Below are 26,754 nucleotides of genomic sequence, written 5' to 3'. Positions count from 1 at the left end.
ACCAAACATCTGGATCATGGGCATACCAGGGGGAGAGGAAATACATCCTGGAGGTATAGAAAACATACTCAACAAAGTTATTGGAGAAAAAATTTCTGAATCTTGCAAAACAGAGGCCCATCTAGATACAAGGAGACCATAAAACATCAAACAGGCAAGAACAAGAAAAAACTCTTCAAAACACATCATAGTTAAAACCCTTAACAATGAAAACAATGAGAGGGTGTTAAATGCAGCAAGAAAGAAGCAATTCACAACATACAAAGGCAATCCCATTAGAATAAAATCAGATTTCTCAATGGAAACCCTGAAAGCCAGAAGGGCCTGGAATTGAATACTTCAAAGTCTGAAAAACTATGGCTTCCAACCCAAGCTACTTTATTTAGCAAAAGTATCCTTCATAATAGATGGTGAAAGAAAAATTTTCCATGAAAAAAGTCAACTCTATAATTATATGATCAGAAAGCCAAACATACAGAGAATACTTGAAGGAATACTCTACACAGAACAGTCAAACAACCAATCTCAGGAGCTAACAAGAAGAAGATCACAATAACCCAAATAAAAAAGGCTCAAAACAGTACACAACACAAATATGTACCCAGCCACATAAAATACCTCATTATGGCACAGATTAATTCAAACTTCACAGAAACAACCTGAAATGTTAATAGTCTTAATTCACACATGAAAAGACACAGGCTATCAGGATGGATCAAAAGACTGGACCCTTCTATCTTCTGTCTTCAAGAAACCCACCTTACCACTAAAGATAGACACCTCCTCAGGGTGAAAGATTGGAAAATGATATTCCAAGCAAATGGAAATAAAAACCAAGTGTGTGTATATTAATATCTGATAAAATAGACTTCAAACCAAAAGTAACCAAAATGGACAAAGAAGGCCACTTCTTACTTATCAAGGGAATGATCCAACACGTGCACATCACAATCATAAATATATATACTTCAAACATGGCGGCACCACAGTTTAGAAAACAAAATCTACTTGACAACAAAACAGAAATAAACGCCAACAACATTATAGTTGGAGACTTCAATACTCCACTATCATCAATAGACAGATCATTCAAGCCGAAAATCAAAAGGGAAATAATAGAGTTCAACATCGTAGATCAACTAGACCTAAAGGAGATCTACAGAACTTTCCACTCAAGTGCTATAGCATACACATTCTTCTCAGTAGCCCATAGAACCTTCTCCAAAGTTGACCACATGTTAGGCCACAAAGTCAGGAAAATTGAAATAACTTCTGGCACCATGTAAGATCACAATGCTTTAAAGCTAGAAGTTAACAACAAGAGACACATAAATAATATCACCAACTCCTGGAGACTAAACAACACACTTTTAAAAAAAAATGAATGGGTTGTGGAAGAAATTAAAAAAAAAAAAAAAAAGGAAACTATAAAATTCCTAGATTTGAATGATAGTGAAAATACAACCTACCAAAACTTATGGGACTCAATGAGGGCAGTCATAAAGGGAAATTTCATAGCCCTAAATGCCTTCATTACAAAGACAGAGAGATCACAAATCAATAACCTGACTGTCCACCTAATGGTGCTGGAAAAACAAGAAGTACCCAACCCAAAGAGGTCCACATGGAAAAAAAAATGACCAAGATTACAGAAATTAATGAATTGGAAACTAGGAAAACAATTTTCAAAAATCAATGAATCAAAGAGCTTGTCCTTTGAAAAAATAAATAAGATTGACAAACCCCTGGCCAAAGTGATCAAGCACATAAAAGAGAAGTCTCAAATTAACAAAATCAGAAATGAAAAAGGAGAGATCACTACAGACATCAATGAAATTGGAAGAACCATCAGGGCATACTTCCAAAACTTCTACTCCACAAAATTAAATAATCTGGAAGAAATGGATGAATTCCTAGACACATAACACCTACCCAAATTAAAGTCACAGCAGACTAATCTCCTAAACAATCTTATCACATTCATGGATATTAAAAATGTAATCAAAAACCTCCCCAAAAAGAAAAGTTCAGGACCAGATGGCTTCTCAGCTGAATTCTATCAAAGCTTCATTGAAGAACTGAAACCAGTTCTTACCTGGCAGGGGAGATGCCATGATCACAAAGGTGGTATTCCCAGGTCAAAGCTTATCCAATGCATTCCAGATGTGCTGACCCCTGTGATTTCCCCAAATGTGGGAAACTTGATTGTATAATTTGTGGTAGTGAGGGACTGCATTCTCATCCCTCCCAGAAAAAAAAGGTGAACTGGAACCAATTTTTCTTACACTCTTCTACATAATTGGAGACCAGGAAATACTTCCTGACTCCTTTTATGACATTAGCATCATCCTAATACCAAAACCAGACAAAGATGCAATAAGGAAAGAAAATTACATGCCAATATCCCTAGTGAACTTATATGCAAGATCCTGAACAAATCCTTGCTAACAAAATTCAACAACACATCAAAAGCATTATCTACCTTTTTCAAGTAGGCTTCATCCCAGGGATACAGGAATGGTTTAACATACAGAGATCAGCCAATGTACTAGAACACATAAATAAACTGGACTATAAGAACCACAGGATCATCTCAACTGATGTAGAGAAGGCCTTTCACAAAATATAACACCACTTCATGATCAAAACACTGCAAAGAGTAGGCATGGAGGGTTTATATCTCAACACAATAAAGGCTATATATAAAGCTCCTTAAACTGAAATAATTCTTAATGGGGATAAACTCACAGAGTACCCACTGAGATCAGGAACAAGACAGGGGTCCACACTCTCACCACTGCTCTTCAACATAGCACTAAAATTAATATCCCAAGCAATAAGACAGGAGAAAGAAATAAAAGGTATTCAAATTGGAAAGGAAGAAGTCAAGCTATCCCTTTGTTGATGACATGATCCTATATAAAACTGACCCAAAAGTCTCCATCCCAAAACTTCTCAAGGTAATAAATTCCTTCATCAATGTGGCAGGATACAAAATCAATGTACAAAAATCAGTAGTTTTTTTTAATATGCAAAGGACAAATATACAGAGAAAGAAATCAGTGAAACTGTTCCATTTTCAATAACAACAAAAAAATTAAATACCTTGGAATAACACTAACAAAGGATGTGAAGAAACTATATCATGAAAATATAAAAAAAATAAAGAAATAGAGGAGGATTTAAGAAGATGGAAGGACCTCCCATGTTCCTGGATAGGTAAAATTAATATTGTGAAAATGGCAATTCTACCAAAATCAATATTCTGATTTAATGAATGCCAATAAAAATACCAGTGCCATTCTTCACTGAGACTAAAAACTGATCTCAAAATTCATATGTAAAGGCAGAAGTACTCAGATATCCAAACATATCCTCAGCAAAAGAAACACTTTAGTGGTATCACCATACCTGATCTAAAGCTATATTACAAAGCTATAATGACAAGAATAGCATGGTAATGAAATAAAAACAAAAACATAGAGCAAGGGAACAGAATTGAAGACCCAAACTTTAGGGCAAACAACTACAGCTGCTTAATATTTGACAAAGGTGCTAATAATGTAGACTGGAGAAAATACAGCATCTTCAACAAATGGTGTTGAACAAATTAGATGATCATATGTAGAAAAAAAAAATTGACCCACTCATTTAGCAATATACAAAAATCAAGTCCAAATGCATTAAAGACCTCTATATAGGACCTGAAACACTTCAACTGCTGGAAAAAGAAGAAAAAGATGTAGGACTGGGAAAAGACTTCATGAACAAAATGCTAGTATCCAAGGAAAGTAAACAAGCACTCAACCGATGGGATCTCATGAAGCTAAAAAAGCTTTTGCACAAACAAAATACCATGAACAGAACCATTAGATTACCCACTGAATGGGAGAAAATCTTTGCTAGCTATAACACTGACAGAGCTAATATCTAGAATCTACAAAGAACTCAAAAAACTAAACAATAAAAAGAAAAAACAAACCCACTACATAAGTGGAGAAGAGAACTATATCGGGAGTTCTCAGAGGAAGAATTACAAAGGGCTAACATACACTTAAAAAAATGTTCAAAATCCCTAACCATTAAAGAAATGCAAATTAAAATAACTATGAGATTCCACCTTATCCTAGTAAAGTTAGCAAACCTTAAAAACTCAAATGAAAACAAATGTTGGAAGGCCGAGGAAAAATATGAATCCTCATTCACTGTTGGTGGGAATGTAAGCTGGTACAACCACTGTGGAAATCAATGTGGGGATTTTTTGAAAAGGATGAATATAGAGTCACAAGCAGACCCTGCTATTCCCTTACTGGGCAATTACCCTAAAAGTTCCACATATGAGTTCAGAGATATTTGCTCAACCATATTTATAGCTTGTCAATTCATAATAACTAAAAACTGGAATCAACCCAGGTGCCCATCATTAGTTGAATGGATAACATAGATCTGGAATATCTACATGATGGAATTCTACTCAGCAGTTAAAAAAATGATATATTGAAATTTGCAGAAAAATGGTTGAACATGGAACAAATCATTTTAAGGGAACTCACACAATCACAGAAATCACAATTGTCATATAATCTCACTTATCTGTACTTCTTAACCTGGATCAGTCCAAGTTGCTGACTTAACTGAATAGCATCTTGAGGCTTGGGCTAGAGAGAGGTTAGGGCTTGGAGGAAGGGAAAATATAGCGGGGATGGGGGGGGATACACACAAAATCTTAACCCAAATTGAACTGGTACAATAGAATCCTATATGCTGAAAATCAGACTGAAAGCTGGAACCCTCAAGCAAACCTTGAGGGAGCACCTGAATCAAAGGGTCCTGAAGAGAGTGAGATGAAACCTAACCTCAAACTTATCCTGTTTCTCTTCCTTCTCTTTTTGTTTTATCTTTTCCCTTGGCACTGGCCTGTAATTCCCTGTACCAGGAAGTGGTCTACATCCACAATGAGCTGTTGATCAGAGGGGCCTACTGTATCTCCCAAAACAAACAAAGACAGATTTCTGTCAGAGCACTTGATTACCCACCAGAGGTTAATGGTAAGACCGTACTGCTGAAGACACTAATTGCTGTTGGCACAGACCATGGAGAGACCTGATTAGAATCCAGAGGAGAGCCAATCCTCAGATAATTATCCCATCTAGTGCTGGAAGTCATTACATGAGCTACCAGGAGAAAATGTCCAACATCTGTGCAAGCAAATCAAAGTCCAAGTGATTTCGAAGCAAACAATAGGATGTGATGCTGATACAATTGTAATAGTGGTACACAGCCATGGTGAGTAACCAACTGCTTTTGGATTTGCTTACAGATCCACTCAGTAGAAAGGAAACCATTACTGGAACTGGGAAACAAATAATAATCATATTCAGATAATGATTCTGCTTTCCATTGTCAAGCTCCCACTAACCTTACACTATGAAAATGTCTAAACCCTTATAATTGTCTCTAAGTTAATAATAGTTATCACATTTAACTGGCATTGATTTCACTCTCCATTGGAGAATATTCTTCTCTTTTTCACATGTGAACTGGACTTGAGGTGATAAACAATCCAACACACTCCATCCTAGCCCCAGCTGAAACCACAGAGGAATTGGGAAAATAAGCAAGAATGCTTCTCTCTTAGTTAAGCTGATATTGGCACATGGGTGATGGAGAAAGATACTGAGGACAGTCAACACCTACCAAACCAGGCATTTAGATGCTCCTAAGTGCCCATCACTAAAGTAGACTTAAAATGCTCCCAGCATAGCTCAGGGACTTTTGCAGAAGAAGGGGCAGGAAGATTGTTAGAACCACAGGTTGGAACATTTTGCACAGGGACATTGCCTCTCTCCCATAACTGACTGTTGTCCCATAATGACCCTCAAACTCATGGAGTTGACCTACATCACCAATGAGGAAGGCCTCTTCAGAAAAGGAGCAGGGTGGAGGAAATGGATGGCACCAACATGTGATGTTTATGTACAAAATATGTCCATATCTGGGCTGGAGAGAAGGCTTAGCTGTTAAGTGATTGCCTGTGAAACTGAAGGACCCTGGTTTGAGGCTTGATCCCCCAGGACCCATGTTAACCAGATGCACAAGGGGCACATGTGTCTGAAGTTCATTTGCCGTGGCTGGGGTCTCTGGCATGCTCATATTCTCTCTCTCTCTCTCTCTCTCTCTCTCTCTATCTCTCTCTCTCTCTCTCTCTCCCCCTGTCTCTTTCTCTCTCTGTCACTCTCAAATAGATAAAAATTTTAAAATGCCCATATCTAATTATAATAACAAAGAAAAATAAATAAAAGCTAAATTCTAAACATTTCAATATCATTTCAAAAACAGGTGCTTTCATGAATGAAAACATCTTAATCTGTTCACTCTTTCTCTTCCCTCCTTCATTTCCCATCACATCTTTTTTTTCAGGTTATCATACATATCCCAGTCTATCCTTGAACTGTAGATCCTCCTGCCTCAGCCTCCCTCATAATAGGATTACTGGTATAAGACTCAGAATAAACTTCAATTTGACAATTATGATTAGACACTTAACTTCTCTATTTTTGGGGGAGGTGGAATTTCTTGAATGAATTTACAGCTCTCCTAAGTTCCTAAAACAGAAGCTGAAAAAATAGCTACCTGGAAAATTAAAATAAAGGTAATATGACCCCAGTTTGTGAAATACTGTGATTATCTGTTGGTAATAACTACCTTTTGAAAGGGCATGGGGAGTAAAGGAAAGAGGAAGAGAGTGAAAAGATTAAGATAATGTATTCCTCATTGAAGTTCTTATTTTTGAAATTATAATTGAAATAACTAAGATTTCATCTTTACTCTTTAATATTTCCACAAGCATAGTCTGGAATTACTAGTATAACACATATGTTTGGTTACAAACTGATTCACTGGAAGTTTTCTAAGTAGCTCTGATCAATGCATATCATGCATCTTTTTGTGATTTCAGAAAAGTAACCTTTTGCCTTTTGAAAAAAAATTCTTAGCATACAAAGAATTAGGATTCATTACGGTGTTTTAAAACACTGATTTCCTTCACCCTTCTCACTTCCCTATTCCCAGCTCTGACACACAACCACTTGCAACTTCTCCACTTGAAGACACATGACTTTTGTTGTCTTCCCCACCAAACACATTCACAACTAGACACAAATGGAAGTTAAAACTAAGTTCAGGGCTGGAGAGATGGCTTAGCAGTTAAGGCATTTGTCTATGAAGTCAGAGGACTCAGGTTTGATTCCCCAGGACCCATGTAAGCCAGATGCACAAGGTGGCATATGCATCTGGAGTTCATTTACAGTGGCTAACAGCCTAGGTATGCCCATTCTCTCTCTCTCTCTTTCTCTGCATCTTTTTTTCTCCCTCTCTAAAATAGATAAAATAAAGTAATTTAAAAAATCTAAGTGGGCAGTCTATGATAGTGACTAACAAATTATTTTAATGATGGCAATATTTTTATGCATTGTATTATTGAAACATTATAATTTTGTGAATATTAGGCATTTTACAGAAATCCGCATATAGCGAAGATTTTTTTATTTGTTTGTTTTTCAAGGTAGGGTCTCTAGCCCAGGCTGACCTGGAATTCACTATGTATTCTTAGGGTGGCCTTGAACTCTTATTCTCCTACCTCTGCCTCTCAAGTGCTAGGATTAAAGGCATGTGCTACCATGCCTGGCTAGGGAAGATTTTTGATACATGATCAGTGACAAAGTCTTCGAAGAAAACAGTATACTATTCTCACCTTTTTCACAAGTTTTTTTCTTGTTTTTGATCTTTTCTTTAGACTTACTTTAAAAATTTTATTAACTGTGACAAGATATAGAATCTCATGGAGAAATCAGAAATATTTTTTGCATGAATGCATTCTCCAATCAAGTCAGCCTTCCACAATGACTTTATACCATTTTCACTTTTGATGTTTCCCTTTAATTTTTTTATGAAATTAGTTGTGCTCATTGAGTTCCAGGTTTTAACTGAACTCCATTGAATGCAGCAGCTTTTTAAAAAATATTTTATTTTATTTGAAAGATGGAGGGAGAGGGAGAAAGAATGGGCACATCAGGGTATCTAGTCACTGCAAACAAATTCCAGATGCATGTGCCACCTTGTGCATCTGGCTTATTGGATCCTGAGAAGTTGAACCTCTGTCCTTTGATTTTGCAAGCAAGCACCTTAACTTCTGAGCAATTTCTCCAGCCGTTTTTCAAAAGAAATATTTTATTTTATTTGAGAGATAGAGAAAGAGGGAGAGAGAGAGAGAGAGAGAGAGAGAGAGAGAGAGAGAGAGAGAGAGAAAGAGAGAGAAAGAAAGAGAGAGAAACAGCGACTTTTGTCAAGCCCTCTTCTCTGGATTCTGAAGGAAATACTTTCTGTTGCTTGGCCTTCCTACAAAACGTGTATGTCCAGTCACTGATTCTCAAGTGTCTGTTAGTACCCCTCCCCACTGTAGGTGCTTCAGAAATAATTCAAGAAACATTCTCCTAAATGATCTGGGGTGTTTGTAAAACCAAAGTTAGTTTCTTTTCAATTTTACATATATCATATTGTGTATGATATATAATTCTAGTCAATTAAAATTAAAATCACTTTGCATACTTTTCAATTTATTTATTATTATTGTTATTAAGTATAAACTTTATATGGGACACATTGTATGTTGGTACCATCATTTCCCTCCTCCCTGTCCCCATTCCACTGAGGGCTCTCTTTAGAGGTATTGCTGATATTCACCATGGAGTTGTAGGCGATGAGTTGTGATTTTGTGTACTTTTAAAACTATATTTTATGTATGTACTGACTTCTATGTGTGTGGTTTTATTTAGTAGGATTCTAAATATTGGCTAATGGAATGAAAGAATCATTGTCCTCTTTACATATTCCATATTTGTCCAAATAATGTCAAATCCATTAAATATTCCATGCAATCAGTATGTTTATGTTGACCTCAGAATGGTAAATTTTTGTTCCTTCCCATTCCCATGCCTAGGAATCTCCATCAGAAAAACACACTTAACCTATTAACCTTGCATTATATCCTGTTGGAGAATGAGTTCTGCACTTGGAGATAAAACCATGGAGTCAAGTCTCCTGTCCTAATTAATGTTCTAAGTAAATATCTTTGTACACTAGATATTGAATCCTTTATTTTAAAGCCACTATGGGCACACACAAACTTTCATGTAGAAGGACCATTTTCAAATGTTGATAGTAGGGCATGGAACATTAATGAGTCCATTTGAATAAGACCAATGCTATTATTATTCCTGTCCATGTCATGAAGTATAATGGTTATATTTTGATCTCCATTTTCATGGCTACTGTGTCTAAGTTTTGTGAGAAAGCAAGCCATTATTCACTTGTCCTCAAACCTCACTGCTTCATTCACTCAGATTGACAGTGAATATGTAACAGTGATGAAAGAAAATCAGAGTCCAAGCAGGTAACCTACCACAAAATAGCAAAAAATCCAAGTTGGTTCAATGTGCAAATATTCTAGTTCAAAAGTAACTTTGACATTATCTTAACAGCAAAATTTTTGTGAATTTTAGCCCAACTCTTGGTGCTGAGGACTTTCCTTCCATGCCAATTCCTCTCATGTTTACATCTTACTGTGAGCTGCTGGTGTTTACAAATTTACTTGGACCAGTAGAAAGGGACTATGTTTGCAGTACAAATCATATGGGATTCAAAAGGCACATAGGGAGAAGAGTCTTGCATAACAAAACACCCATACAATATACTTGTGTATTGGTAGAAAGCTATGTACTAAGAATGGTACTAAGATAGTTGACTCCTCAATACAGGGATGCTTAGTGTTCATTTAAAGAACGAGAATTTATTGGGTGTGGTGGTGCACGCCTTTAATCCCAGCACTCAGGAGGCAGAGGTAGAAGGATTGCTGTGACTTTGAGGCCACCCTGAGACTCCGTAGTGAATTCCAGATCAGCCTGGACTAGAGTGAGACCCTACCATGAAAAACCAAAAGAAAAAAAAAAAAAGAACGAGAGTTTCCTATCACAGGTACAATGACATTTATTAAATATATACTACATCCAGTTCTTCTCTACCTTCCTTTATAGACATCAAATTTCCTCTAGTCCCCAAAATGGAAGCAAGGCAGTATTCCTTCATCATCACTCCAGTATTTAATGAGAGAATACGCCACATATCCTACTTTTTCCACAGCGATCATCTACTGATTCTCAAGGCTTTATTTTAACAAATTATTCTCATATATATACATATATATACATAAATTATATATATATGATATATAAATACAGAACATATAAATTGGTAGATAAGTGTTAGTTATAATAGATAAATTTAGAAAGCCTATTTAAAAGTAATTTATTTGGGGCTGGAGAGATGGCTTAGCTGGTAAAGCACTTGCCTTACCCCTAAGGGCCCCAGTTCGAGGCTCCATTCCCAGGACGCACGTTAGCCAGATGCACAAGGGGGCTCACGTGTCTGGAGTCCTGCTGCAGAGGCGGGAAGCCCTGGTGCGCCCATTCTCTCCCTCCCTCCTTCTCTCTGTTGCTCTCAAATTAATTAATTAATTAATTAAATAATTTATTGAGGTATATGGGCCATGCATTCTGGAGTTAGCCCACAGTTATGGGTAGGAAAAATGTCTCTGCATACCATGACCCAACATGAGGCTCTGACATTCTTTCTGACCCCTCCTCCGCAAAATTTCTGTGAGCCATGTTCGGTTCATTTTTTTCTCTGCTTCAGTGATGAGGTGCTGGAGGCCTCTGGGTCTCTGGATCTCTGATTTGGTAGGAGTTGACTTTTCTCTGTGTTGATCTCCTTCACTCTTGTGCTGGAACCCAGTTCACCAAGAAAACAACACCCTTGCTTATTTTGCCAATTATTCTTAGTTTCAGCCAGGGCCCTTTTGAGGTATGATGGGGTGGCTCTCTCCTTAGGATCTACATCTATCTGAAAAAGAGAAGCAGATTCTCCAAAGCAGAGTAAGTTAGCACCAGACAAATGAGATAACTCTTACTTTTTAATAAAGAATTTAATAGGTATAGGCTCTCTTGTAGCCCACGACTGATGGTAGCTTGATAATGGAGAGGAGCTTATGTTTGGATATGGTTCTGACTTGTTCCCCAGCTCCAGCTATGGGTCCGCACCACTGAGGGGATCAGTTAGTCAATGGAGAGCACACGGAGGGGCCAAGGGGAGGTGGTGGATCACGGGGATGAGCCTAATAATGGTACTAAACTGACTGTATTCCCTGGGTATAAAACTAATTAATTAAAAAAAAATTAAAAAAAAGAAACACAAGAATGAAGTACAGCAACTAGTTCTTAATTGGGTCCTAATTTGAAAAAAAAAAAAAAAACCTGTAAAAGTTGAAAAGGGCATTTTGAACAATTGGAAAAAGGATTGTTTTAGAAGATAATAGAGAATAGCACATAATTTAGGATACATGATAAAAATATAATAGTTATATAGGGAAGTATCCTTACGTTTTATTACATACCAAACATTATTAGGGAAAATATCATTATGGATGTTTTATTTCTGAGTACTTAAGAAAAAACATAGGTCTAGCAAAATGAAAAAAATGCTAACAGAACAGGCTGAATTCATGTGCTCAATGTATAGTTCTGTTTATTGTAGAATGTTTTCCTATTTTCAATTGTTTCAAATAGTTTCAAAATAAAAAGTAAGTTCAAAGAATAAAAAATAATTTATTTGTGTCATTCCAGTCATAATTTTCCTGAAGCAATGTTAGGGCTCTGACTACAATGTCTAAGATCTCACTGAAGAAATTGACAAGTGGAGCTTAATTTATGACATTTTTTTCATGGTGATGATTTATATTCATCACATACTAACAGTGGAATAAACATAACATGTAGGAACTTGGGTTTATCAAAGGTAAAACACCATAATATAACTCTGTATACTGTGTACAATTATTAATCCTTTTTCACAAAATGAAGCTAAGGTTATGGACCCAAGTCTATGTTGTTCACCAGTATATAAGACTCCCATCTGAAGGCATTTAATGGCTCTCACATATCTAGGGGACAAAATGACACCCTCCTAAGGTGAGTGTGTGGGTCTTAACACCTGAGCCCTTTTATTTCAAGCATCTCTTGCCCTTTTTCTATGTGCTTGCTGATCACTATTCAGTTTCACAAACACTTTTGAGTTTTACTAACCATAATTTCACAAATTTTGACATTCTTTCTCATTCCTTAAAAGCTTCTCTCCATTTTTTCTTCAACTTAAGTCTTATGCATATGCCTTGCAGATGTTTTTTCCTCCAACAATGACTCCCAATAGGTTGGTGGAAGACAAATCCTCAAGGCATAGCTATGCACTCCTTTCTCTAAGTCATTGTGTCCATTCCTATCATCTAGAATACACATCTGAAATCTTTATCTACTAAGCATATGTCACCAGTGACTGGACCACTGTATCAAGCCAAACATGGACAGAAGAAAACAACTTTCATTCAAGAATCAAGTGCTTATCAAGCATACTGCTAAGTTTTGCAAATTTTTTCCAATCTTTCACTTGCTGTTAAATCTTTAATTTAATGTATTATGTAAACATGTAATACATAGTAACTATATGTAACTATTAATGTCCAGGATGATGAATCCTGTCTGACTACATAACATGCATCTTTTCTTTACTATCCTGCTTCCTTCTTCTTAGCATATTCCACCCACAGAATAAACTTAGCTTGTAACTGGTATTCAGTAAATGTCTGGCAAATGAAAGAAGGAATAACACTGATGAATTTACCAAGTGATTGTATACTAACCATGTCACTATGTTTAACATTAGCTATGAAAAAAAAAGACAATGATGCTTATCTAGCTAATAATGTCTACTGTTAAAATTAGCAAGCTATTTAAAGAGTTGCATTTTAACAATAGTAAAGTTTCACATATCAAGACTTGAACTAAGAGGTTATTAAAATGAGGCTTGTTAATCTCTCAAGAATTCAAAGATAAAATTGTTGAAGTCCATTGACACCCTTGATTTTGTTCATATTTTATGCACTGTTGCAGAAAAGGATAGCTACAATAACAACTTGCAATTTCCTTGACATCCATATAATAATGAGCTACGGGCTCTATTATTCATATGTTTGCTTTGCTCTGTGATTATGTAATTACAAGCTAAGTGTTCAGATGCATATTGTGTTTATATCTGAGCCCCAATATTATGAAACAGTAATGAAAATGAGACTGGAAATTAAGCATCATGGGAAAAATGAAACACTAAGTTTTAAAGCTGTTGTTTCTCCTCCACCCACAACCCCACCATGCCTATCTCTTTTAAAATAATCAAATGAGATTACGCAGTTTGCACTCATTGTTTTCTTGTTTTATTTTGGAAGTTCATGTAGGTAGTGAGAGTTTCTTCTCAATTTTTGAGAAGGGAAAGAAACAGGTTGACAGATATGCATGAGAAACATAAAATTCAGGCTAAACATCTGTTTCTCTCTTCGTGTTCAAGTTAATTTAAAGGGCTTATGTTCCAAGCATTTTTAAGCAGCTCCAGGCTTTAGTAAAGCTTAGTGCCCACCTAGTAGAAATATATCTAGCAAGTTTACACCTTGAAAACAACATTCCTCAGATAATGTTTTTGCTTCCAAGCAGACGTACACTGAAACCAGCATTTCCATAGAAAATGGGTAAAAAATAAAAACAGAAGGAATTCTACTTAGAAAGGGAAAAGAAAGTAAACTGTTATTACTTTCTGATTACATGTTCTCATATGAAAGTTCTTAAAGATCCCTCTACTAGCAAACAATAAATAAACAAATGAAAATAAAACTGTACAGCAAATTTACTAAAAGTACAGCATAGAGAATACTCACATATAGATCAGCTCAAGATTTGGACATTAGCAAGAAACTATTTTAACAAAGAACTTAATACCCAATTATTCAAGCTTAAAACTTTTAAAAAAATCTTTAGAATAAGTTTGAGTAAGAAGGTGAAAGAGCTCCACATGGAACTATAAACCACTGATGGAGAATGAAGGCATAAATGACTGGGAAATATCCTTTGCTTATGGTATCAAAAGATGTTACTAAAACATCTACAGTAAACAAAAATTCAATATAGCCCCTGACAAAATTCCAATGACATTGTAATAGAAATGAAAATACAATTTAAATTTTCATCAAAGTACAAAGGACTCAGAATGACTAAAGAAAACTTTTAATACACTGTTATTGAGAACTTTAATAAAGGATCATATTTTAATTTGATCTATTCCCATACAGTTATACTCTTATGTCTCCTCTCCCCCACCTCCACTCCACTGTGGGCCCTGCTCAGTGGTGTTATTGTAATCATTGTGGAGTTATGAATGCATCAGGTAGTCCCTATGGGGGTACAGGGCCCCAGAATACACTTCTGACCCTATGGCTCTTAGATTCCTTATGCTCCCTCTTCTTCAATGTTGTTTGAGCCATAAAGGGTGTGCAATAATCTCCTTCAGTGTCTTTGAGCTCTCTGCATCCTCTAATTTTCCACTTTGATAAGTAAAACAATGCCACTTAGGTAATATATTTTCAATTATCAAAATATACTTTTCCTCTACATATAATTCATAATTACTAAGCAGAACTAGAATATCAAAGAATAAGCATTATTCAACATATTTTGAATATAATAAAATAAACAAATATAGGATTTTTGGGTAATATGGTAGATTAGAAATAGATCCGATGTGATCCAGTAAAGGAGACATTCGAAATAAGACCTAAAAATAGTGGCTCAAAGAGGAAAACTGAAGGAGATACTCAGAAAACCTTGAAGAAGTAATACCAGCAAATAAATAAATGAAAAGGGAGGAAGGTAAGGAGAAAGAAGCAGTAGGGAGGAGAAAGGAGGGAAGGGGAGGAGAGGATAAAGGAGGGGAACAGAGAAAAGGAGAGGTGAATAGAGGGGAGGGGAGGGGAACAGAAAAAAGGAGAGGTGAGGGGAGAGGAACAGAGGAGAGAAAAGGATAGGATAGGAGAGGAGAGTTGCAAAGTCATACTAAAGAAACAATACTAATACCTAAAAGAGAAAAATTTCAAGTCCCATACAAAGGCAAAAAAAAAAAAAAAAAAAAAAAAAAAAAATCACCTCACACCTTCATTAGCAACCCAAATCCCAAAAGAAAAACTGGAAGATAAACAACTACCAATGAATAATGCTATGCCACCAAAATTATCTTTCAAAATAGATGGAGAAATAAGGATATTTCTAAGACAATTTATATCAGTCAAGTTACCTCTTCAAAAAATTCTGAAAGGAATACTTTATAGGGAAGAAGAAGAAAGTTATCCCCATATGTGAGATTGTGAGATCAAAAATAGGATGTACTGCATGAAAGAAACAGATGAACAAACAGATGGAAAAGTGGAAGGAATCAACTATGCTTAACAGAACAAGTCAAAATATTCTTGGTGGTAAAGGAAAGGGTATGTAACAGTCCAGCCAACCCAAGCTTCACCCAACAAAATACAATCTTAAATGTAAATGGACTTGCTTCACCAATAAAAAAGGCACAGACTAGATGATTAGATTTAAACGATCCAGCTATTTTTCATCTACAAGCAACTCATCAAGTATACAAGGATGGAAAACAAACAACCAAGCAAATAAAATCCACATACAAGCAGGAGTGGCTATCCTTATATAAGACAAAGGAGATTTCAAAATGAAACTAATAATAATAAATTGATTGGTCAAATACAGCCAAGGAATCCCTAAGAAGAAAATTTATACCATCAGCACACATATGAAGAAATTAGAGCAATCTCAATACACAACCTAACAATTTAGCTCAAAGCTTTAGAAAAAGATAACAAGGTAACAAGCCAACCCCTCCCCCTCCAAAAAAAAAAAAAAAAAAACAGATGACAACTAGGAATAAAAAATCAGGGGAGAAATAAACAAAATAAGATAGTAACCAAGCAATACACATAATTAATCAAATTAAAAGTTGGTTTATTTTTGAGAAATAAATAAGACTGAAAAACCTTTAGCCAAACTAACAGACAATAGGCATGAAAAGACCCAGTTAAGAAAATAGAATAAAAAGGAGAGCTATTACAACATTTACCAATGAAACCTAAAACATCAATAGACAATGCTTCAAAAATTTTATTCCAAAATTCTGGAAAACTTAGAAGAAATGGACAAATGTGTAAACACGTATAAACTCCCAAAGGAAAAATTAGAGGACAACAACAAGTTAAACAGACTCAGTAGAAGTAATGAAGTTGAACTTACCAAAAACACTAAGTACCTAGGAATAAACCTAACTAAAATGTGAAAGATCTCCACAGTAAAAATGTCAAGACGCTGAAAAACAAAACCAAAGAGTACGCCACAAGACTTAGACCTTCATGACCCTGGACTGACAAAATGTTATCCTCCTAAAAGTAATCAACACATTCGACACAATCCCCATCAAAATTCTGACGATGTTTCTCATCAACCTAGAAAAAATAATCTAAGAATTCATATGGAAACCTAAAATAATGAGAATAGACAAAACAATCCTGAAGAGAATGAACATAGCTCGAGGTATCACACTGCCTGATCTCAAATTATACTGTAGGGCAACAGTGATTATGATAGCATAGCATGGGCACACAATTATACAAACAGACCAGGGGAACACCATCGATGGCAGAAGCTGGCTTACTTCTGTAGATGCATAGCAGAGAGAAACTATCAAAAAGCTAGCACAGCACCAAAGCAAGAAGCACTGATGGCCAGCAAACATGAGATGCCAAAGCTACAAACTTCTCTGAACACACATAATAGGGCTGGACTCAGCTCCACCTTAATGACATAATTCTTCACCAGTAGGGCTGTGAGCCGCTTGAGACTCAAGTTGCAAATCTGACTCTATGGGTCCACACATTCAAACTATCTCTTTGCCTGAGAACTAGGAGCACCAAAGGGAGAAGATGGGTGTGTATGTCCAAGTAATCAGCCAGAGTTACTTCAGTCTGCCTCCATCATTTGTTCTCTTCAGGCCATTAGCAGGCTGGATGATATCTACTCATGTTAAGGATAGACAACTGTCTCATTTAGCATATCAATTTAAAGGCTAATATGTTCCATGAACATCCTCACATATACCCTCCCAAAAATGTTTAATCATTGGTTTTGGCATCTTATGACCAGTTATAAGATGACACATGAAATTAATTGTTGTTTTCAAACATATTAGATTGAGGTAAGCATAGTGCTCTATAGGATAAGTTCGGTTGCATAAGCATAAGCATCTAGATGGTGGGATGTTTAAAACTAACCTAACTTCACTTACATAGTTTTGCTCAACCTCCCATAATGGTATCTTGTGGCCTCAAGAGTGAGGGAACCAGCATCAATAATGCTACAAAAACCCAAGCCATGGGAGCACAGAAAAGTACAGAGGTGAAGCCTCTTTCTTTCTTTCTTTCTTTCTTTCTTTCTTTCTTTCTTTCTTTCTTTCTTTCTTTCTTTCTTTCTTTCTTTTTCTTTCTTTTTTTTCAAACTTTCTTCCTTTCTTATCCTTCTCTCTCTCTCTCTTTTTTTCTTTTCTTTTTCTTTTTGTTTTTTTTTTTTTTGTTTTTTCGAGGTAGGATCTCACTCTAGCCCAGGCTGACCTGGAATTCACTATGGGGTCTCCGGGTGGCCTCAAACTCATGGCAATCCTCCTACCTCTGCCTCCCAAGTGCTGGGATTAAAGATATGTGCCACCACGCCTGGCCTCCCTATTTTTTTTTTAATTTGTTATATATATAGTGTGTATACAGCCATGATGGTACCATCTTTAGCCTTCTCCCTGTCATGCCCCCTCCCTCCCCAGATTGTGGGTGTTGCATTGTGAGAGTGGCCTTCAGTTAGGGGGAGAAGCAATGTCTCTGGGCATAATAACACAACTTACGGTTCTAAAAATTGTTCTGCCCCCTCTGCCACAAATTTTCTTGAGACACGTTGGGTTCTTTTTAGGTCTATTTCAGTGACAGGAGATCTTGGGAGTCTCTGAGTCTCTGGATATCCAATTTGGTAGGAGTTGAGTGTTCTCTGTGTCTGTCTCCTTCACCCTTGTGCTAGTAAAAGGTCCACCAAGAAAGCGCCTCTTGCTCATTACCCCATTAACTCTATGGCTCCAGGAGGTGTGCGTTGGGCTGATTCTTTCCTCAGGTTCTGCGTCCATCTGAAAACCTCTAAATTTTAATACAACATTTCAAAGCTAGGATTAGCAAGAAGGCCTAGGCACAGGTTGGGATTGAAATCAATTCCTGAAATGGTCCATGTATCAAGATATATAGTGATGTTTGCACAATACCAAAAGACTTCTTGGGCACCATAGCCAAAAGGATCACAAAAAATTATAACCAGTATAGCAAATCAGGCATATGTTGTCCTCTTACTATGAAAGTAAACATCCTTCTTTCTGCCTGTGTTTACATGATTACAGTGACTTTGAAAGGAATGAATTTGAAGGCTGTGGAGGAGGGATATGTTGACTGCATTATTACCGACTTGCCAGTTACATAACTGCTATAGCAAAGTAGCAGGATACAAAATCAATGCACAAAAATCAGTATCCTTCCTATATGCAAATGACAAAGATACAGAGAAAGAAATAAGGGACATGGTCCCATTTTCAATAGCTACATAGCTCTAAATATCAGAAATTATACTATCTTATTAGAGAACTAATGTACTAAGAAGTAATGGAAAATAGGACTTTACTCTGTTCTTTTCCAGACTTTCAATTAACTGTGTAAAATGATGTCATTGTTTTATAAAAAGCATCGGCTTTGACAAATAACTCATTTCCCCAAGTAATCTGTGATCTAAATCTATGCAAAATTACATTTATTTGGAATCATTCAATAACAATTTTGTATGAAGGATGTGATTGTAAACTCTTGCTAAACCTAGGCATCCTCAATTTTTCCTCTCTAGGAGGAACAGGTCTATGTTCTCCATTCTTCCATTATACCACATGTTGGCTATTATTATATTTGATAACAATGAGTTATCATTTCTCTAAGGAGTTGTTGTTATGGGATATCTTGAATACAATGCTTCTGTTAAGTAAGACATTGTATTTGTGCCCTTTCTCTGTCTTGCCTTTTCACCTAAGTATGTCTTAAATGTGTCAGTTAATTTCAATATAATATAATTTAATGCCATCCAACTCTCATTCCTGGCTAGTGCTTCTGCACCACATTAAGAAATTTCTGACTCTAGGAAAGAAAAGTTGGCCTTCGTGGTTTTCTTCTAAAAGAATCCTTATAATTTTCACATTTCTGTCTATTATTGATCTAGAACTATTGTTTATATTTTGTTAAGTAGGATGATATTATTATCTTTTCAAATATATGATGGAACAAAAAGCACTTATGGAAAGTAACACTGCTTCTTTTCACACTGCATTGCAGTATTGCTAGGGCTGCAAGGAATTTTATATTATGTTCCAATGACTTGTCTATAGTTCTGCAAACATCACAGAATCTCATTAATATGGTCTCATAATAAATCTTGAAAAACATTAATGTGAAATTTCTATTACATAACTTACTCTTTCTTCAGAATTATTTTGGTTGATATTGGCCTTTTATGCTTTTCTATAAATTGTATTATCAGCTTTCCAATTCCCACTGGAAAAGAACTTAGATATGGGGCAGAGGTATTTAATATTGAAGATTATTCTGAGAGATGACAAGCAAGTACTTATTAGTATGTCTTCCAATATATGAGCATGATATCCTGTATAACTACTGATTTAGTATTTTTTAACATTCATTAGTAATATATTGTAGTTTTCAAGTACACAGGTTTGGTAGATCATTTTCAAGGTTTAATACTTTGGTACTACCATAAATTTCACATTGTTCAAAATTATTTTTTCCAATGTTATTTGCTAGCATATTTTTAAAGAAATCTGTTTACATATTGGATTTCTTTCTATAGATTTTACTATATTTACTTATTTCAAATAAAGTAGCTGGAGATAATGATGACCTTATACACACAAAATTATATTACACATGAATACTTTTTCTTCATTTCCAATCTTTATATCAGATGTTCATAGCTTACTGTGCAATGAACATAAATAAATATTAATACATATCATGATACTTGTCATCCTTATCTTGCTCCTGATTTTAGTCAAATATATTTCAGCATTTCATTAAAAGAATGGTACTCCTTCCAAATTGGTTTTATATTACTTATGAGATTATTAAAAAAGTCCTATGTTGGTTGGGCCTGGCCATAACTAGCTGATTTCTTTAGGTTAACTATGAAAAAAGGGATATTAACTCCATCCAATGGTATTTTATGCTTCTTCTTTATTCTGCCTATTTGTTTTCTGTCATGTCTATAGCCTGTGTCCCTGATCGTGTGCCTAGCCTCATTCTGTCCTGCCTCTTCTTGGTGTCACCTTCGTTATTTCTGTGCTCTGTCTACTTCTCCTTGTCCATTTTGCTCTTACCAAGTTTGTTCTGTAAAGCTTCTCCTGCCCTTGGGCCATTCCATTAGGCTCCTTAGGCTTCCTTTTAGAGAAAATGCTTCCAGATCTGACCCACTTACAGTACTTTTCCAGCTTTAATGTATATTATATGATCAATCTTGTGTTCTGTCCAGTAGAGAAATTTCTTTAAGACATTTACCTTTTTTTGTCACCCACAAGTGCCCACTCCTTCAGAGAATCTTCTGAGCCTACCTTGTCCACACCAGACATTTTGGTTCTTAAAAGTAAGTTACTCTAAAGAAGTAGATCAATGTTTCTGAGAAAACTGGTGATTAAGGCTGATGAAAGGTCCAGGCATTGAGGGAGGTAAAATGATTTTGTTTTTGCACAAACAACTCTTTGTAGTGTGCTCTTTACAAATTATGCCACTTAAGCATTTACATGACTAAGGCATCACTCATCAATGTTACAGTTCTTTGTCCAAAATAAGACTATGGGAATCTTCTGTATGTCAGGTGATTCTCAACTCATCTGACAAGGGGAAGAAGAAAATTATGTAAGCAACAACAGGATTATGATTTTAATGTACTCTAGATATATCTGTATACATGAACACACTGAAAAGACAAAAAATCAAAGTATCATTTACAGGAATGAGAAGATCTTAACACCCAAGGAACACACTGAAATAATACAGCCATATAAAATAAAAGTGTGATTTTGTTTGCTTGTTTTACTTTGTTTTGAGATTTTGGTAAATCTTATGGAAAATTTGACCAATATTTCTTTTTAAAAATATTTTTTCAAATTTATTTATTTGAGAGTGACAGACAGAGAGAGAAAGAGGGAGAGAGAGAGAGAGGGAGAGAGAGAGAGAGAGAGAGAGAGAGAGAGAGAGAGAGAGAGAGAGAGAGGGAATGGGCATGCCAGGGCCGCTAGCCACTGCAAATGAACTCCAGATACATGCGCCCCTTTGTGCATCTGGCTAACATGGGTTCTGGGGAATCAAGCCTCGAACTGGGGGTCCTTAGGCAAGCACTTAACCGCTAAGCCATCTCTCCAGCCCAACCAATATTTCTTAATCCCCAGCCTCACATTTTGGTTACAGAAAAATGAATTTGATATAGAATGTTTCTGAGTAATGACAGTTTTTTGACTGCACACTATAGGTTTATTTCTAGCCAAGAATGAGTACAGTTCTAAGGCAAAGAGGAAGTTTAGGACAGCTTGATAGTGTTGCTCTTAGGAAAGCATTTTTGGTAGTAATCCTTCAGAATAAAGGGGTTGTCATTGATTTGCTTAAGCCAAAAGGTTGCATGTATATATCGTGTCTGTATACCTCTGGCATTTTTACATATTCCCAAGAAGTTACAAGATGGAAGAATAAATCTTAGCATTCTACATCCCATAGTAAGCTAAAATGAATCAGTAACACAGAAACATTTCTTCTGGATAGCAGACTAAAGAATATGGGGGGATCATTTGCACAGGTCTCAGTAGAATGTGGAATGAAGCCTATTCCTAAATAACTGACTCTGGCTTATAACTTCCAGTGCAAGAAAGTGTTTATACCCCAAATTGTGCTGTTGGCTTAGAGACTTATGAAGTTCCCAAAACAAGACAGGCACTTGATTACTCACCTGAGGTCAAAGGTAAGACCCTGTTGCTAAAGAAACCACATGTTGCTGATAGAACATCCTGAGACCACTCTAGAATCTGGAGGGAAGCCAGGCCCCTGATAGATATCTCATATAATACTGAAAATCACTACATGAGCTGCTAGGGAAAAATGGCAGCCAAAGTTGTGAGTAAGTAGAGGACCCTGTTACATGATACCAACCAGCTGGACAAGATATACACACTTGTGCAATAGTGGTACACAGCCTAGATAGGTAGCCAAAAGCTCTCTGATTTTCAAAAAGACCAACTCAGTGGGAAGGAACTCATAGCTGATACTGGAAACCAAGTTAAAATACAATGGAGATAAGGGTCATGGACTCTAGTGAGAATATCCCACTAATCTTTGGCCAAAATGGAGGACACACCAATAAAAATCTTTTAATTAATTATGCTTTTCCCCTTAACCTATGCTCTTCTCATTCTCTGTTGGGGAATCTGTTTTTCTTTTACAGAAGGAAGCTAAAACTGGGGACAATGAAAATCCATCAAGGTGATAAGAAAAGACAGTGGATTCCCTAACATGACATTAGCCTCCTCTTACACATAAGCCAGGTTCTAAGTAAAACCACAGAGATACTGACTAGCTAAGCATGAGTGCTGCTCTCAAGACATGCTGACTACCTGCACTAGGGTGATAGCAATAGACATGGAAGACACTCAAAATGTATCAAAGCAGAATTCCAGAAGCTGTTGAGAGCTTAATATTAAAGTAGACCTTTAAACACCCACTATTACTCAGGGAACACTGTATAAGAGGGGGCCAAAAGATCTACAATCCAGAGGGTGGGAAGGAGTATACAGAGGCATTTCCCCCTTCCCAATGACTGACTGTTGTTCTCACAACTCATAACCTATAACCTCATGGTGAATACCAGCAACACCACCAAGGAAGGCCATCAGTGGAACAGGGCCAGGAGGAGGGAAATGGTACCAACACATGATGTGTCCATACCTTTCTACTTAGCTAAAAAAAAAAAAAAAAAAGATAGCATATATTCAACAAAATTTCTTTCTAGTATGTATATTCTTATTGTTCTATGTGGTTTATATCACATATGTTTACATGATATATACTGAATGGAAATATTTGATAAACAACCCTTTATCTGACTTTAAAAGACCTCCACATCACCTAATAGTTGTTCCAATTTTGTCCATGCAAATCAAACAAATTTTTTAAAAATCTACATACAGAAATAAATAAATGAATAAAAATAGCCAGGCATAGTAACACAAACCTTTAATCCCAGGACTCAGGATGTGAAGGCTGTAGGATTGCTGTGAATTTGAGGCCAGTCTGAGACTACATGTTAAATTCCAGGTCAACCTGTGCTACAGTGAGACCCTACCTCAAAAATAAATAAATAAGCCAGATGCGGTGGTGCATGCCTCTAATCCCAGCACTCAGGAGGCAGAGGTAGGAGGATTGTAGTGAATTCAAGGCAACTCAGAGACTACATAGTAAATTCCAGGTCAACCTGGGCCAGGTGACCATTTCTTCTGTGTGTCCTCATATATTTCCCTCTATGCATGTTCATAAAGGCACCTACACAGACTGGATTAGCCTCCCATCAGCTACCTACTTGGTAACCTATGAAATAATTCCATCCAAGATCCATCACATTCCAAGATTCAAAATGAAGCCTATTACCCTAGCTGAAGATATAATGCTTCTCAGAATAAGATTAATAGTCTATCTACTCCAACAATTCTTTTTTGGACAGATGCTTAGAAAATATAATGCTTAGTGTGTTTCTGATTATTTTTAGCAACCTATACTTGAAAGCTAGAAGGGTGGTGAGAAGATTGATTGGCCAACACTTCTCTTTCTTGCTAGATTTCTTTGACCTCAATTACTTCTCCTTATAGATTTCATGTTTAATAACCTAAGGCAGATATAAAATGTTGCCTGTTTATGTTTATATCTTTGAATATGATCTCTTGAGTTCTTCAAAGGAAATGTAAGTGATAAATTTCATGTGCAGATAAAAGATAAATGGAGCCATTCCAAATAGCCTCCCAGTCATGAGGAATCTTTTTTCCCGCATTCTTCTGGTCTATAGACTGTTATCTCTCCTACCACTTGTTTTATAAACATAACTCATTTTTGAAGGGCTTAGCACTTTTGGGGGAAAATAGGAGAAATATTCTTTATTTCACACAACTAATGATTCTTGCACAGGGGTGAAGGTTTAAAAATAAGATGTCTGCATGAAAGTAGAGAAGGGAATACAGAGAGAAATAAAAATAAGTATATATTATATTCCAGTTTAAAGATTATTTGGGAGGTTAAAGTCACCTTGTAATAGGAATAGTTTTACATGTTCTACAGGGTAAAAGCATCAAACTAATAAATTTAAATATAATGCTTAGTCTGCACAAGGACTTGAACCCAGATGTCTGCATACTGAGAAACAGCACTCCTCTTTTCACTAGAACATCAGTTTTCAACCTGGATTCAGTATGTTCCTAGGAGTCAAAGGAGAATTTTGTAATGTACATAAGTTTATGAAAGCCATCCTCTCCCTCAGAGGAGGTCAGTCTCTACCTCCATAAAAGTAAGTAAGTAGGTGTCTGTTGTTTAAAACAATGCTTCAGCATTAATGTCCAAATTCCCCCATTTATCTAGGCAATTTTGTCATTTGGACACAAATATGGCGAGTTATAAAGAAAGCTGAAGTACTGTTTAAGGAACATAGAAGTTTGTTATCACTATTTGCTTAAGATTGGCTTACATACTAAAAATTTGCCTATGCTATGTCATTCTTTTGTGTGACATTCCTGGGAAGAATTCACACAACACTCAGTTTTATTTTGATCAACAACAGATCAACAACAGACCAAATCATTTCTATCTAATTCTTACTTGATAAAAGGAGAGTGAAGAGTAGTTATTTACAGAGTATGGATGGCTCAAGGAACTGCATCACAAAACATGCCCCGCCTAGCATGCTAAAAAAAACCAGCTATATTATTTGATTTCCCTCAACTTGCATGTAGCTCCAAGGAAAATGCAACCAAGAAATTTGGTGTTTTGGAGTGTTTCCTGAAGCCCTGAGCCCTAAGTTCATATCTGCAACCTAACCAAAGAATTGGCAATTCCAGATTCAAGAAAATAATTTTTTTTTACACACCACATTTTGTCTAGACATTACACAGATAAGGAGAAGGGAGACAAATGAGGGCTAAGGAAGGGAAGGTAAAGTAAGAAGTGAGATATACAACATGGAGCCCAGAAGCCCATGTAAAGGAACATGGATCTTTTGGGCAAGGGAATGAAAAGGGATCTTAAAATGTATGCTTTTGAAAAGATTAAAAGTGAAGACAATAGTAAAAGGTAAAGAGAGTATCTCCTGGGGAAGAGAGCTTACCAGAGCAAGGAACAAAAGTGTTGTTGCCACAGTTCCACAGAGAGAGAATGTCCCCTCTCTGTGTGGCTATAGGAGGATTATACATTTGTAGCTCAGATCCACATATAAGAGACATATAAGAGAGAACATGTGATGTTTGACTTTCTGGGCCTGGGTTACTTCACTTAATATAATACTTTCCAGATCTATCCATTTCCCTGCAAATTTCATAATTTCATTTTTCTTTACCATTCAATAGAACTTCATTGTGTAAATGTACCACATCTTTATTATCCATTCATCTGTGGAGGGACATCTAGGCTAGTTACATTTCCTAGCTATTGTGAATAGAATAGCAATAAATATGGTTGTGCAAGTATTTCTCAGGTAGTGAGAAGAATCATTAGGATATATACCTATGAGTGTTATAGCTGAATCATATAGTAAATCTACTTTCAGCTGCCTCAAGAACCTCCATACTGATTTCCACACTGGCTGTACCAGATTTCATTCCCACGAACAGTATCAAAGTGTGTATCAAAAAGTATCAAATTTTTCTACATCCTCATCAATATTTATTGTAATTTGCTAGATGGTAGCCATTATTACAGGAATGAGATGGAATCTCACACTTGTTTTAATTTGCATTTCCTTGATAGCTATGGACATGGAACACTTTTTTATATGTTTATATGCCATCTTATTTCTTCCAATAAAAACTCTCTATTTAGTTCCATAGTCTTTTTTTTTTTTTAAGTTGGGTTGTTTGATGACTTTTTGTTCTTTTTTTTTTTTTTCTTTGTATATTCTGGATATTAATCCTCTGTCATATGTGAAGCTGGCAAAGATTTTTCTCCCATTCTGTAGGTTGTCTCTTTGCTCTATTCATAGTGTCCTTTTCCATACAAAGCTTTGTAATTTCATGAGATCCCGGTGGTTGATTAGTAGCTTTATTTCCTGAGCAATTGGAGTATATTCAGAAAGTCATTGCCTATGCCAATATGTTCAAGAGTTTCCCCTACCTTTTCCTCTAGCAATTTAAGAGATTCAGGTCTGGATATGATTCTTGTGCATGGAGAAAGACATGGCTTTCTTTACTTTTCTTTTTCTTTTCTTTTCAATTTTTATTAATATTTTCCATGATTATAAAAAAATCCCATGGAAATACCTTCTCTCCCCACCCACTTTCCCCTTTGAAATTCCATTCTCCAACATATGCCTTCCCACTCTCAATCAGTCTCTC

General features: G+C 36.1%; 1 non-coding gene and 1 pseudogene across 1 annotated transcript; both read left to right on the top strand.

Annotated features, from left to right (window-relative positions):
• Positions 1–26,754, top strand: part of LOC101602891 — a 166,535-nt pseudogene that overhangs the window by 113,553 nt on the left and 26,228 nt on the right.
• LOC123453487 lies at positions 2,088–2,248 on the top strand. The gene has a single exon (XR_006632865.1). It is a non-coding gene; the product is annotated as a U1 spliceosomal RNA (small nuclear RNA).

The sequence above is a fragment of the Jaculus jaculus genome, chromosome 11 (genome assembly GCF_020740685.1).
Source record: "Jaculus jaculus isolate mJacJac1 chromosome 11, mJacJac1.mat.Y.cur, whole genome shotgun sequence".
Lineage (NCBI taxonomy): Eukaryota > Metazoa > Chordata > Mammalia > Rodentia > Dipodidae > Jaculus > Jaculus jaculus.
This window is presented reverse-complemented; position numbering and strand designations above follow the sequence as displayed.